This window comes from Branchiostoma floridae, chromosome 5 (genome assembly GCF_000003815.2).
Source record: "Branchiostoma floridae strain S238N-H82 chromosome 5, Bfl_VNyyK, whole genome shotgun sequence".
NCBI classification, from domain to species: domain Eukaryota; kingdom Metazoa; phylum Chordata; class Leptocardii; order Amphioxiformes; family Branchiostomatidae; genus Branchiostoma; species Branchiostoma floridae.
This window is the reverse complement of record NC_049983.1, coordinates 22,548,589-22,564,161: the sequence shown is the minus strand read 5'-3', so window position 1 is coordinate 22,564,161 and position 15,573 is coordinate 22,548,589. Positions and strand designations below refer to the sequence as shown.

At 39.0% G+C, this 15,573-nt stretch overlaps 1 protein-coding gene across 11 annotated transcripts in view; it reads right to left on the bottom strand.

Moving 5' to 3' along the window:
- The window catches only part of LOC118415273 (neuronal cell adhesion molecule-like), a 101,532-nt gene that overhangs the window by 49,619 nt on the left and 36,340 nt on the right, over nt 1-15,573 (bottom strand). For 9 of the 11 annotated variants that reach the window (XM_035819731.1, XM_035819736.1, XM_035819737.1 and 6 more), the window contains exon 2: nt 10,298-10,353. The gene's annotated coding sequence lies outside the window, so the exon portion shown is untranslated. Of the gene's footprint in view, nt 1-7,464; nt 7,685-10,297; nt 10,354-11,492; nt 11,573-15,573 lie in introns of those variants that run through there. The other 2 variants (XM_035819733.1, XM_035819734.1) reach the window with 2 other exon arrangements.

The following is a 15,573-nucleotide window of genomic DNA, read 5'->3' as shown; positions in this document are numbered from 1 at the left end:
GTTACTAATACAGAAATGACGTTTGAATTATGTCTCACACTCACTCACTATCCGGCGAAAGCCTCCACTATAAAGTAAATGAATTTACACAAAAGAAAATGAATCTACAGCATTAGCGGAGCCACATTGTCTGCATGTGTGGAGCTAAAATTGGCACCAAATCACATTGCAAGTCCACATCCACATACTGAAAACTGACTTAACAATTCTTGCCATATCACCATTTATTTGCCTGTAGAATTACAATTATTCTACCTTTTTAATGTCTACTACTAATTGCAGGAACACAAGACTTTGCAATGAACTAGACAAAACCAAAGCAAGAACCAAAAGATCTAGAAACAGTAGCATACCTCACATCCTAAGGACCAAAACAACCACCTGTCATAACATATTCTTGACATATCTGTTGTAACCATTGTATATAACTGTAGATAATGACTGTTTTTAAAATCTCTTTTGAAATATTGTTAATACATGTATGCGCAGTACAATGTCCTTAATAGGGTAATATCAAATTACTATGCTTTGTTTTCAAATATATGTTAATGACAGAGCAATACAGGGCCCTATGGGGACCTTGCTACCCTGTACAATGAGAAGGGAATAGAAATTTAAAACAGTAAAAGTTATAAGGATTACAGGTTGCGAATGAGTATTTGTGTCTTGCTGAAGCACATGGTGCCTCCCTGTGTCCTGTCCCCATTGGTGTCCTGGCTAGTCTCTACCAGACTCTGGCCTGGTCGAATAGTAATACTAATGGGGGAATTTGGCCAAGTTAGGAATAAAAGCCTAGTAGGAGTTAATTGGCCTAAAAGACTGACTGAAAACCCATGGCAACTTACATGTACTTGTGCTTATTTAGCCAAATTCTTCTCTTTTTTTATCCAGCTGACATGTCTGCTTGGAGACTATCCCCAGCAGTGTCCTGGCTTACCTCCATCCCATGGATCAATATGGATGCAGTCAGTTATGACTCATGCTCCTGAATAATTTACAAACCATTTCCAGCGTCCCCCGAGAGTTCACTGCCCTGGATTTCCTGAATTTTACAGTTTCGCCAGTAGCCTACGCAAAATAATATCAGCCTAAATCATACTATAGTTTACAGGGTGTGATGTGGGCGCACCACAGTACCAAAATTGTGCAAGGAAATACGAGTGTATCATTGGAATTGATTTTTTGCCAATGTGACCTAATGATGGGCTTTCTTCACTGCCCTGGATTTCCTGAATTTTACAGTTTCACCAACAGCCTACGCAGAATGATATCAGTCTATGTCATAGCCTTAGTTTAGTCATGGTCCTACATTTATAGTGCATAATGTGGGTGTACCATGTAGTACCAAAATTGTGCAAGGAAGTACTAAGCGTATCATTGGAATCGACTATATTTGCCAATGCGATCTAACTCTGGGCAATTACAAAATATTTCTATTATTCACTAACTGCACTCTGTAATGTTCACTTCACTAAGACAACCAAAAAGCCGTCTTCTGAATGTATACCTACAATAAAATCTGCACAGAAGTTGCTATCACTTAAAATCGTATCTTGTATGCTACCATAATCTTTGCACCATCTATTAATTACCATAATGAATGTAATTTGCATGTTTGTTTGCTGGGCGTAATTCTGTTAAGGGACTCTATATGTCCTTGTGATGTTATCAGTAAATAAAATGCAGCCTGTCAAAAACATAACAAGGCCACGCTGATTCGATTGTATTATCAATTTTCGTCAATTTCCCTCCTAAAAAGTGTATATTGTAAAAAGTAGCTGCAAATGCAGAAACACAAACCATAAATTGTAACAACAAAAAATTAGAAAATGGATACGAAGGATGTAGAATCCCAAAATCAAATTCAAATTCAGTCAAAGAAGAAAATGTGAAATTGAAAGAACAAAAGTTATTATATTAATAAGAATATATAGTGTTTGGTTACCATAATACCATACCCTACATGCATATACATTGTAGTCATTTGTTCAACCTTCCTGACCATTTAAATTCTATAATGATGGCAAACATTTTTGGGGGGCCAAACTATATCTATTTCCTTTTTTATTTATTCGCACATTCGAATCAGTATTGGGGTTCCAATTCACACAATCAACTCAACATTGCCTTCTTGTAAACATTATGGCAACTGCTGAACAACAGTGCTGGATCTTGAAATATACATGACAATAAATGCTGACTACAGATTACAGAAACTATTGTAATTCTCAAGACCCTAGCACTCAAGTACCCTCTAATTGGTACAGAATACTCCATAATTAGCAACTTGTTGTGAGATTTTGCTGATTGACTACAAACAAGAGATAGAGGAGTTGATAATAAGGTGTTATTGACGCATCGTTAGGTGATTATCATGATAATGATATCACTACTTGATCAAGATGTAAGGATACAGTTAAGAATCCCAGTGTCTCATCAGGGACTGAAAATACAACAAAAAACACAAACAGTTGTTCACATCACTAAAATCAAAGGCTGTAAACTAATGCTGGTTTTCACCTCAACCGCTAAACATGATATCAGAACTTGAATAGTTTTCTCAAGTTGAATTAAGACATTTTTTTACACAACCATTGCTTTATTCTCACCAACGTTTCAGTGACCGTCTGTCACCTTCTTCGGGGCAATTCTGACTGGTTCACATTGTACTGCAGGACAGATGCATAAAGTTGCCTGTACATATATATGCAAATACTTTACATTTTGTGACCACATCTGAACTGTGAGCAGTGACACAAACTTTATTACATGTAGAATCAATAAAAAAGGATTTAGGTTTTCTAAAAGTGAATTTTAGAAAACTTGTCCAACCCTGAGAAGCTGTAACAGGTTTGCCAATGTTGGGCAGGCTGCAATAAGGCTACCAAGCACATAGGCAGACAGATAACACCAACAGAAGTGTAATCGGAGAAAGATACCGGCCAGATGCTGTAGTAAGATATGAAGAAGCCATTAGGACAGAGGTTATCACTTTTACCTCATCATAACCAGGACAAACCACATCAAGCAGTCCACAGGTCACCGATGGGTCACTGTTGGGCACCCGACCATGTGTGTGCTGCCAGGTGTGATTGTACTATCCATAAAGAAGAAGTGAAGAAAATTCTTCCTTTTCAAAGAGTATAAAATGATGAATTTGTCAACTCCCAGGAGAAAGTGTGGCACACATACAGAAAAAAAGAGGAAAATATTACTCCAATTTTATAAAGAAATACTTAATTTAGAAAATTATTTCAAGTATGGGTCAGTTCTGGTCACCACACCAAATGTATACCATAAGATTGTAAATACAAAAAGAAGAAGTGAAAGAATTCTTTCTGAATACAGAGAATAAAAAAAGATACACTACTGGTCACTTTTATTCAATGATGGGTCACTTTTGGTCACCCAACCATATCATATTCTAACTGTAACACACATGAAGAAGTGAGGGCTTACAATTTTTTGGAAAAAATAGTGGTTAAATGAAACATTTTCAGTCATTTTATCACCAAAACAATGTTGGATTGCCTGGCATTTCGACTTAATGTACAACAGTTAAGTCTGAAATGCCATTTAAAAGAGCATGTGTCTCCTTGCATCATGGTAACTTTATTCCTATCATAATGGGTAGGGTTTTAAAGATTTTTGTCTTTAGATATTTATCAGAAACTCTGGTAAGTTTCTGATAAATTATCAGAGTTTCTGATAAATATCTAGTTTCCAAATCTGAGATGACCAGTATGAGTATGGTTATAACGAAATATAAAACCAACTTATAATAGCAGAAAGCTATATGATCTCCCTTTAGAACCCTTTCAATAAGACAAGTCATTTATATGGTTTAACCCTCAGTGTCATGGGCCAATGCTTATTAAGCTTTGTTTATATCAACCCTGACACTGACCGAGATCAAAGCATTTCAGCTAAATTATATAAGAGCCAACTGGGAAATATCAAAGTAGACTGGTATCTTATTGGTCAGATCTATTCCCATATGGAATTTTTCTGTGCACACTTGCCTATGGTTGTCTTAATCGGCAATAAAATGAAAGTGATGGACAAGGAAGAAAAATCTCCAAGCAGATCTGAGGAGGAAAGAGGGTACCCTTTTCTCAATTTTCCATCTTTAATATGGTACTCGGAATACTGAACATGACAATGTACCCTCGCAACATCTGCTTGGAGATTGCAGGAAGGATGGTGGATGAGAAAAATGACAAACTGGCAAAGTTCTCCTTCACCTGTCTTTCTATCTCCTCTTTTTCTTCCTCTTTCGTGCTCTCTCCCTTCTTCCCACTCTCTGTCCCTCTTCCTTTCTTCTTCCCTCCCTGTCTTACTCTATCTCCATCTCCATCCCCCTCTCAGTTCTCTATCTCTACTTTCCCTTCTCCCTCTCCTTCTCTAGTCCTTCTCTCCCTCCATTTATCTCATCTTCCTTCTGTTTCCCTCCCTTCTCTCTCTCTATTTCTCTCCTACCCTTTTCTCCCTAATCTCACACAGGCATTGGAAAGCCAATAATCCTCAGTAGACAGCCATACATCACGTAATAAACCCTGCGAGATAGCATCGTTCTCCACCCACCATCACCCCTCACCAGCAGGAAATCTAAATTATTCAGCAAGGTGCAACAATGCAGTCGTTCCAGTCGCCGACACAATATTAAATCATCTCATTTTAAGTATGTAAAAACCTTCAGGAATGAGTCAGAAGACCCCTACCTCAGCTTATTAGTTCAGGTTCCAAGAAAGTTGTCATACCCATCCGTACGTCCCTTGATGGAATGTCTAATTTGGAGGGAATCATCTTTTTTATCACCTAATCTCCATCCTACTTGTTGGAGGCAAGCGCCCCCTCCCCATGTAGCTAAATTATTCATGTTTTATTGACTGAGGAAAAGACAGCGATGCTACATACCCAGCAAGAATCACCCGCATTCGCTGAAAATGCCTGATTTATTCTGTTTCATCCGCACGCAGGCGTAAGAACTGGTCATCAGCTACCCTCCGCTGCCTCAAGAAACATGAGGCCTAAATCCTCTTTTTATTGATTCTACATGTAATAAAATCAATATCTAATATATTCTCATCAGTGCTCTGGGGTATGCAGAAACCGATCGTCGCTTTTTTGCATAAGAAATATCACGACATATTTCATAAGAATGGAGATATATCACAGAAATTGGGTCAAGGGACCGAAATTGGCAGATTTTTCAGCAGAGCCCTGCACAGGCCCCTCGTATTCCACTGCCTTCCCAGCCTGCCTCAGGGATGAATCTCCATTACACCACATGCATAAAACATTGGATTTCTATCCTGCACACCCAATAACACTTCTATATCCAATATATATAGGACTGTAAGCAATATTTGATTTTAGTAATATCAGTACGCCTCAATAAGAAATCTGTTTCCTGTTCTACAGTTATACATGTGTACATGAATAATGTTAGATGAATATGCATAATTTTCGTATAAAAATTGCAAGCACAAGGGCAATATCTATAACACTCCTACATCCAATATATGGGACTGTAAGCAATATTTGATTTCAGTAATATCAGTATGCCTCAATAAGAAATCTGTTTTCTGTTCCAATATAATACATTGTACATGTGTGAGTGAATATTGACAGATGATTATGCATATTTTTCGTATGAAAATCTCAAGTGCAATATCTATAACACTTCTATATTCAATATATAGGACTGCAAGCAATATTTGACTTCATTAATCAGTATATGCCTCAATAAGAAATCTGTTTTCTGTTCTATAGTAATAGTAATGTAGGAGTAAATAATGCCTTATGCATATGCACGATTTTGATATGAAAACTGTGAGCACGAGTGCAGTGGCATGGGGTGCACGTATTTAACATTCTCGTTGTTTTTGCATGTTTATTACATGGCCCATATTGGGAAAGACACACACACATGTACACTCCAGCTGAGATTATTACACAAAGGCACTCCTGTGCTGTATAATTATAGATGTAATTCCGCTTGGGACCCTCCCTCCCCATCATTCAGGCCAGGCGGCTCAGAAACAGGTGCAGCAGCAAAATTGGTCATAATCACACAACAGTCCCCCACAGACAAATGTAAGTGCATGGTCAAATGCAGTATGTGCCATTCCAACTAGCCACAAGGGATATGTAGATTTTACAGTTATAGAATTTCTGGCTTTGCTATAAACAACTTTTAGTGTAAACTGTTAAGCTTAATATTTTAATTTAAACATTGTCAGGCACATTACAAATGTCCATTTCTTCTTCCAACAGTCAGAGTTTATAAATTGTATAATTATTGAATTTCTAACTTTCCTATATGATCTAGCAACGTTAGTATAGCTTATAAATAAATGTGTCATGCAGAACACAAAATAATGTAAATTTCTTCCACACTTGCCACAGAAATCACACCAGACAGATGTACATTTTACAACATACAATATCTGAACAATTTAAGTGTTGCTCACTTCTGCATCAAGCATTACATTATCATTATTGGACACAAGCTTCAATTTCCTCTTCCCCCAATATTTTTGCAAACAAAATTCATGCCACCATGAACTATCACTATACTATCAGACAGATGCAATTTTAAGATGTAAAATTTGAGTGTTGCTCATCACTTCTGCATCAAACATTACATTATCATTACAGGACACAAGCTTCGATCTCTTCTTCTCCCAACACTTGCAAACGAAATCGATGCCACCATTCGGGTCGTAAATACAACGGCTTGAATTATGGCGTGATTTCTGCGGGATCAATACTTGATTACAATCCCCGACCAATGGTGACACAGTTTTGAAGCAGGGATAATAGGCCGAGATTCCAGGCTTTAATTACGTTGGAGCGGTCCAAGATGATGGGACTGGAACAAATCAAGGTACTGTGACAAGTCTGATGGGATCTCCTTGATAGCCAATAAACTACCCATACATCAGGCCCTCGCAGGCATAAATTCTTGGAAATGTTGCCGTAATGGCTACCTCACATAATAGGGCAATGCCCTATGCAAATACGTACGTTTTCTTGCTTAAAATCTAGTCCGATTTAAACAGATTAATTCACACTAAACCGTCATCACAGGATGGTAAAGCCCCAAAGATGACTTCCGCCTCTAATGACCGGGTTGACCCCTAATACCCAAATGTCACCGTGTCAAGCGAGTGTGAAAATATTACGATGTGACAGCTCAGACACACATTGATAGACCAGGTAAAATCTCACACACAGAGATGGAAGTATTACAACAAACCTAAATACCTTTCCTCACTTTCTATTCCAATAAACGTTCCTTACATAAATGCCTGCTTGCATAAGTGACACAGCCCAGTGTCACTGTGTCAAACGAGTGTGAAAACATTACGACTCAAACATACATCATTTTGTAGACCAGAAAAAAATCTCTCACAGAGAGACGGAAATACAACAATTAATCTGAATCTCTTTGCTTACCTTCTAATCCAACAAACGTTGCTTGCATAAATGCCTGGTGTATTGACGACCGTAGCCTTATATCTATCCACTCCCAGCAGCGGAACAGTCACTATTTCCAAGAATAATCAGATGAATATTGGATGTATGAAGCGCGATCGAGGGCAGGCTAGCCAGATATGAGTCACCACATCGCGGAATAACTGACAGATCGTCCGTCCTCCGTGCACCCGTCATCAGCTATGCAGTAGTGAGGTCACCGAATCTATAATGAGTCAGCCGCATAATGGCAACTCCTTTTAGGGCCTCTCACGAATAGACCAATGAGAGGTGAGGAGACAGAAGAGCAATTGGCAGACCAGGCCCGCATTCTGTATATACCAGTTGGATCAACTGTATGAAATATTGAGCATTGGCAAGCACTTATATCAATTCTATGATATGAGGCATGAAATTGTGAAATTAGATCAATTTTTTGTATACAGTAAATATGATTATGCAATTGTAATATTAATTTTCACAAAATTTGAGAGAGGAAATAGGGTGCTCTACAGACCCGCATTCCGTGTATACCAGTTGGATCAACTGTATGAAATATTAAGCCGTGCCAAGTGCAAAGCACTTCTATTATATCTATCATATGATGCCATAATAGAAGTGCTTTGCACTCTGCGTGCCATAAACATATTACGTCATTTATCATTGAAACGTGACGTAATATGTACAATTATAATTGCATGTATGTTACCATATCAATTTCTATGTGCGGTACATTACGGAATTGCAGAATTGTAATATCAATTTTCACAATTAGATCTACAAACAATATCAATCATTATACAGTTACAAGCTAATGTGTAAACAATATTACCAAACTTTTGCACACATTCGATTAATTCTGCATAAAGAGATTTTAATTTCACCGCTTGAATTTTCTACCTGACTTCAAAAGCTAGAACCTTAGCAATCCTTCCAATTTGGTACTTCACATTTCTATCTGTTTACTTATCTATTTATGTATTCATGTATTTTATTTTTCAACGATACTCCCCACAGTCTCCCAGAGCTGATTTCTAAGGTAGCCCATTAATATCCTAAGATTAATATCCTAAGCTGTCCAAACCTGTTGAAATCTATATTCCATATGATTGTAGACGGGTAGAGATAATAAAAATAAATATTTGTTCTGCAAAGACCAAGTCTAAGTGGACAGGAGAGGCGTGGTAAATGCTCTGTTCAGTCTCCCATGTCCTGTAAGATGTGATCTTCATTAATCATCCTGACATCTTATGTTCAGGTTCAGCAATCCCAGATTAGACTGTCAGCTTTGGTTTGAAGAATTGTGTATCGCATTACACAATGTACCTGCTCTGGCCATACAGTTGTCTCCAAGCAGATGCGAGTACAACTTGTTAAATTGCATAGAGCTGAAGATCAGTTCATACTGGAGCTAAAATCTCCGACCTGGCTGACATGATCTACTAAACTCTACTTATTTATTTTTAAAAAAATCTTCAGTGTGGTCCCTTCAGCTAACTTGACTGATTTCCAAGAGTAAAACACTAAGAATGAGCCTTAGATCTGCTTGGAGATCAGCAAGGCGGATACTTTTTATTTGTGAGATTCACCAGTGCTTCTTTTTACCAGAGAGATCTTTATTTTCATAGTTAATTGGAGTTAAAAAGAGAATAATTGGCTGATATCATATAGGGTATAGTATTTCCTGTATGAACTCTCCACACCCTCCGCATCACTACCCACCCACTTCCTCCCAAGGATCAGTATATCCCTTATCTGGCAACTTCTCCAGCCTGACACCCAGCAGGGCTGTAAGATAACCATCTGATTCTGAGGATGTGCTCTGTGTACTGATGTCTCAAGAATCATGGTTACGATCTCAGAAACATTAAATGCTTCAATTCTCAAAGATAGCATAAAAGGTGAAACTGAACATTTTAGAGGAGAGTAAGTTCGCCAAAATGTGCTTGATATATTGATATCTCTTGAAGGAATCAATAGTAAAACATCATTGAATTATCAACATGATAGGTCTCCTTGAAAGTATTGACAATCTTGAAAAAGTGCAGGGTGATTACCTGGACTGGAGGGCAGGACAACTTACACACTTCAGTTTTGCTTTCTTGGCCAAAAGGATCATCTTTAAGCTTTATCCCAGGTTAGGTGTTCAGATAGCTGTTAGTGACTGATTGACAGTGAGTCCCACCTATCCTGGTGGTAAGGTCAGGGAAAAGTGCCAGGGAAGTCTCCTGGGAAGGAAACTGCTACCTTGTGGGATCACAAAGGGCTCTGCTGTCTCAGAATGTAGGCCTATCCTATTTACAAAGGTCAAGGACATTTAGATACTAATTGACCATCCAAGACGAAAAATTTAACAGCAACTCTGTAAATGAATCTTCAAGAAAAAGAGAAGACAACTAGACAAATGACAGTCGACTCATCATTGGCCTCCGTCCGTCTAAAGAGACGATGGGTTTTGGTACAGTCGACTAAGTACCATGTAAAAAGAGAAATGAAACATAATATAGAAAAGTATGCGATAAAGGTTTGAAAACTTCAAAGGAGCATCAAGACAGCTTTACCTTTTACCAAGGCAGATCTGGATATGAAAAAAGAGGCATTCTACAAATCTTTAAGCAGAATTGTTGGACCATATGGTCATACTATCAGCCTCAGTATAAATGTTACCAACAAAAATGTACCACCTCCCCCTCACCCAAAGCAGTGGAGTCAGCAAGGCTCGCCCTGTCTGAATCCCGCCTTTCCTAAATTAACGACATTTGTGTAACTTTCCTCTCCAAACTACACAATTAGTGTGATCCAGGATGATGCTTACCTTGGCTGGTCTGATCAGGGTCAGTCTGTGGGGCTCTATCTCCCTGGGCTGGCTACCTGCAGGGAAGGCAGGGTTTCACATTAAACAAACAGCACATAAATCTTAAGGAGGGGATCAACAGTTCATGTTGTAAATCTTGGACAGGAGAAGTACATAGAGTTATACAGAAAATTGGACCATCTACAATACCATATATACATGTCACAAATATCGTACCACACACACCTCAACTCACTCACACATGCCAGGGTTTCACATTAAACAAACAGGACATAAATCTCAAGGAAGGACCAACAGCTCATGTTGTAAATCATGGACAGGACAAGTACATAGAGCTATACAATATCATATACAGGTCACAACATCAAACCACACACACCTCTATACACACATGACAGGGGTTTACATTAAACAAACAGGACATAAATCTAAAGGAGGGCTTAACAACTCATGTTGTAAATTATGGAAAGGAGAAGTACATAGAGTTATACAGAGAAAGATACCATTTACAATACCATATTTACAGGTGACACACCACAGTATGTCACATCAAACAAGTAGAACATAAATCTAAACTAATCAAGTAGGTCTCAACAACTCCTGTCAATCATGACAAAGAGAAGTCTCTATAGCAAAATACAGGAAGCAATACCATGTACAATACCATATTCAAGGACACACTCAATCACACACATACATTTTGAAGACTGGTTTCATATTGAACAGACACGAAATAAATCTTAATTTAAGTAGGACTGGGACTTTTGAAGTAAATCATGGACAACAAAGAATATATCCGTGGATTTAAGGTATTTCAATTTAGGCTGCTCTTTTTATTAATGAACAGATGTTCCTGGCTTGAGCAGACATCCAGAGAGTACATGCACATACACAGATGAACACATTGATGTAACCACAACATACATTGAAAAGTAAGACAAGAGCAATGTTGAAATCTGGAAGAAGTTGGGACAACGGGACAATGATACAATTACAGTCAGAATATACATGTGGGCCTGCCTTGTCAGAAGTTATCAGTTGGGAGCTTACATACAGTTGGAAACAGTTCTGAAGTTCACAGTTGCTGAGTCTGGCACCAGACAACTGGAGACTACCAACATTCAGGGAATACGCCGAACCATATAAGGCTCACACATGTTCATCAACACACAAAGAAGGGTAACGCCAAACTTACGATGAAAAAGCACTGGAAGGGGTCTAAAGTCAGCCTTGTCCTTGCGCTCTCTAACTGTCTACTTTGTCCAGGAGCATGTTAGGAACACAGCCAGACTAAACAGCACCAAGTCCCTGGTGTGAATCACAGAGGCAGGACAACAAGGGAAGGGCTTGTGCGTGGGACATCCTACAATGATGGATGTGTCATGGGAGCTGACACTGTGCGGTCCATGGGGACGCTTCTTCCTGTGGTGGAGAACCTCTTTCTCTCTTTCTGTCCAGGAAGTGTAACTTTAATGGTAAACTTGACAGCTTACCAAATTTCTTGATGCTACCTCAAAACTTTCAATGTGAAGTCTAGGGGATACTTCTTCCTGCGTTAGAAACCCTAGGCCTCTTTACCCCCCCCCCCCCCCTTTCTATCCAGGAAGTTCAGCTGTAATGGTAAATTTGACAGCTTATCAGATTTCTTGATGCTACCGTAAAACTTATGATCTTTCAAACCGACAATGTCAGTATCCTGAATTGAAGAGCAGCCCAAACTGGAGAGGACACTCCTACCCGGCTGAAACAACTATACTCTACTCTACTCTTTCATAGACAAGCATGTTTGGTGAGACAAAGTACATTGTATGTAGTTACAAAGGTAAACTTTCTATACTCATAGGTGTGTGCACTTCTTCCTGCCGTGTAATAAACCCTTAACCCTTTCCAAGAGTTTTATTGTTATCAGAAGATTTCTTAATTCAAATTTTCACAAACAACATACAAAGTTACAGTAGAAGAATCTGCCAGCGTAAGTGGAAGCTGTACCAAAAGTGGACATCATTAATCAAAGTAAAGTAAGACTAGATTAAACAATAAACATCAAAAACCACCCAGGACTACAGCTAACTAGACATCCCACAGTGGCCAGAGATGTCCATGACATCCCAGTGACCAGAGATGTCCATCAAACGAAAATCAGCACAAATTGGAATGAGGGTCTGCATGGGGGTAAATTTAGGGGTACAGATGGTAAATTCATAGCCTGATTTAATCTCGCTTATAGCAGCCAGTCCCAGACAGCAGAGTTTGTGTTACAGACTAGTAAATTCAGGAAGGCCAACAATGCTTAATGGTTAAGGATTGGTCGTTAATTTGAAAACTTCCCAATACATTCTACAGTACTCAATCACAGGTCTTAAAGTAGCGGCAAACTTTTTGCATGTAAACTGCTGATCTACGTGGTGTGGAGCCAGTGACAATAACATTGTCTCGAACCTGGCAGTATTTAGGAGTATGATCTCCGAGGGTTATCTGACATTGACCCTACAGATCCACTCGTCACGAAGAATGTCTCAGTAACGGTTACCAATGAATTTGGGTTAACAAATAACGTGTTAAGTAGAATTAAAAGTCTAATAACACCTCATGAGCAATATATCGATAATGCTTAACGTTAAATTAGAGTGGACTGGCTACGATTAAGGGTGATTGAACTTAATTTAAGGGCTTGTAGACCCTCTGGAATTCCTACCTGCTCCAAGTTACTACTCTAGTTCTACTCTCCAATCATAGAGGAATCTCATGGCAATGATTTCCAAACAAGCATCGGAGAATGAGAGTGATTTATTTGATTTATTTGCATCTTTTATGGGACTGATATACTTGCATGTTAACAACCTTTTTCTCCACATGAACTCGAAAAAATACTTATGTTAGTCCACAGGGATCTTTCTTCCTGTGCAAAATCTTTCCAGAAGTGGCGTTTCTTTCCTGGTTTATTGGAATGCAAACTTCTCACAGTGAATTGACCTACTGTATTTCCATTTAGTAGTATCCATAATTGCTATCAAGGTGGATAACACTTCAATCATTATAGAAATTACTGACATTTATCATCCAAATTATTGCCCTCAATTATTCATAAAAACATTGTGATATTTTATAATTAAATTTCACCGATAATCTGATGAAAAATGTAAACAAAAGACAACCTTTTGTGAGACAAGTCTCTATGCACATCAATCATAGTTTTGTAGAAAACTACAGATTAGAGGATGCCAGTACAGAGAAGTATCCAGGATCCATCTCTCCATCAAAAAATTAACATGAAATGGAAAAAAATGTGATTCTACAACCTTATACTAATCACATCAAACAGTTGAAACTTTTTCAATGCTGAGTTAGCCTTTTGGCATTAACTCTATATTACCAGTAGTTATAGTGTACAGCAGCAGTGGTTAAGTTAACTCTGATGGAGTCATCTAACCACCATTGGTAAAACAAAACAAAAAGGTTTTAACCCTGCCATGGAAACCTTTTGCCAAGTTTTGGCCTCAAAGTTACACCAGTATTGGTACTACCAGGCAGCTTGTAGATTAATGCTGAAGGTACAAAGTCATCCAATCACAACTGGAGAAACACAAATACATTTGTATGGCGTTCTGCAGCATGAAATATCCCAAACAGTTTTGACCTCCTCACACCCTAGCCCAGCCAAGGAAGCTTTTAATTTTGGCACCAAATTTATACCCGTGTTGATACTACCAGGCAGCATGTAGATTAATGCTGAAGGTACATTTGTACAAAGTCATCTAACCACAATTGGAGAAACACACACAAACAGGGCATATAGCAGCATGAGACATTACAATCTCTGCCAAGTTTGTCTGCCCATAATTGTCAAACCATCGCTGCGCCCAGCTGCCCCCAGTTATACATCACCGTTCGCCGGGGTGCCAACTTTGGACTCCTGACAACCAAACAATGGAGGCTCAGCTGTCAGTGGGGTTCAAGTTCATTACTTATGGTAATGGTTGATCAGCAGATCCATGCATATTTCTGTAGGGACTAGGGGTGGGTACCGGTACATAAAATTCAGGTCCAGGTCCGGTTCAGGTCCAGAGGATCAGATCCAGGTTTGGACCTGAACCTGGACCAGATTGGTCCAAACCTGGACCAGATTCAGTATGTGGGAACTTGCGAAAGTTAGCAGAAATGGCTCTACTCTACTCTACTTCGCTCTTGTTATTTTCCTCGACTGGTAGGCCCCAAAACGTATGAATGTCTGATCATCTAATCTGTTCATTTTCCATTCGGCCCAACATCCGGTTCACCAAATTTTTTCAGGTCCGATTTTTCTGGAATGGCCAATAAGAAAAAAACCCTAGTTGGGACATCAGTCTGACAGCGCCGTCCTACCGAGAAATACACGGTAGCCTCAACAGTGGTTGGAGATATGCAGGGGTCCCCCAGGGTCAAGGTACTGGGAGATGTAAGTCAAGTGCAGGGAGACAAGACTAAACAAATAGGTGGCAGCTACAGACATTAAATATGTTTGACAAGAGTGGCATTGCTCCTGGGGTGCCTCTGGCTTTACATTTTTCCACCTCATTCAATGATTCATTGTTTGGCAGCCAACGTTGATGATTTTCGTAGTAAGCTCTGTCATTTAAGTTTAAAGAAATACATTTTCTTCAGTATTATGTCATGAAGTTAGGATTATTTTGGTCCCAACAAGCAAATTTCAATCCCTGGATGGAAGGACAGATCCTGGATACAGTCTGCACTGGTCTCTGCTCTACTGTTCAGAAGCTCCCTGCAACCTTTCTCAAACAAGTTTGTTGTGTTTCCTTCCATAAATCATGTTCTTTACTACAAATTCCTGCGACTTTGTTTATCCTCTTCTTCTGGGTTGATGACATGGAAAGTTATAGTTACGGCTGTTCCCACAGTGTTTTGTCAGCTATCTACCAGAAATCTTGTTTGACAGCCGTTTCCTTGGCAGGGTAAATCCCTCACATCCACAAACCTTCTTGGCTGACAAGACTGTGAGCAATCAGGCAAGACTTTTAGCTCCAAGACATATTCCTCCTCTGCTTCCTGGTGTAAGAGGAAAACACCCAGACATGCAGTTTGTCATGAAATAGGCTGGCCTCTTTTTTGTGTGCGAAAAAAAAAAGCATACAAATACCCCTTAAACTCCTGAGTCTACTCAATGATTTTAGTCCTTTAAAATAACATCTGACCATTTTTAATGTGATGCCAGCATTGGATACAGAATTTTAAATTTTGGCTACAGAATTTCAGAAGAGGGGTCCTGGCCCTTATTGCTT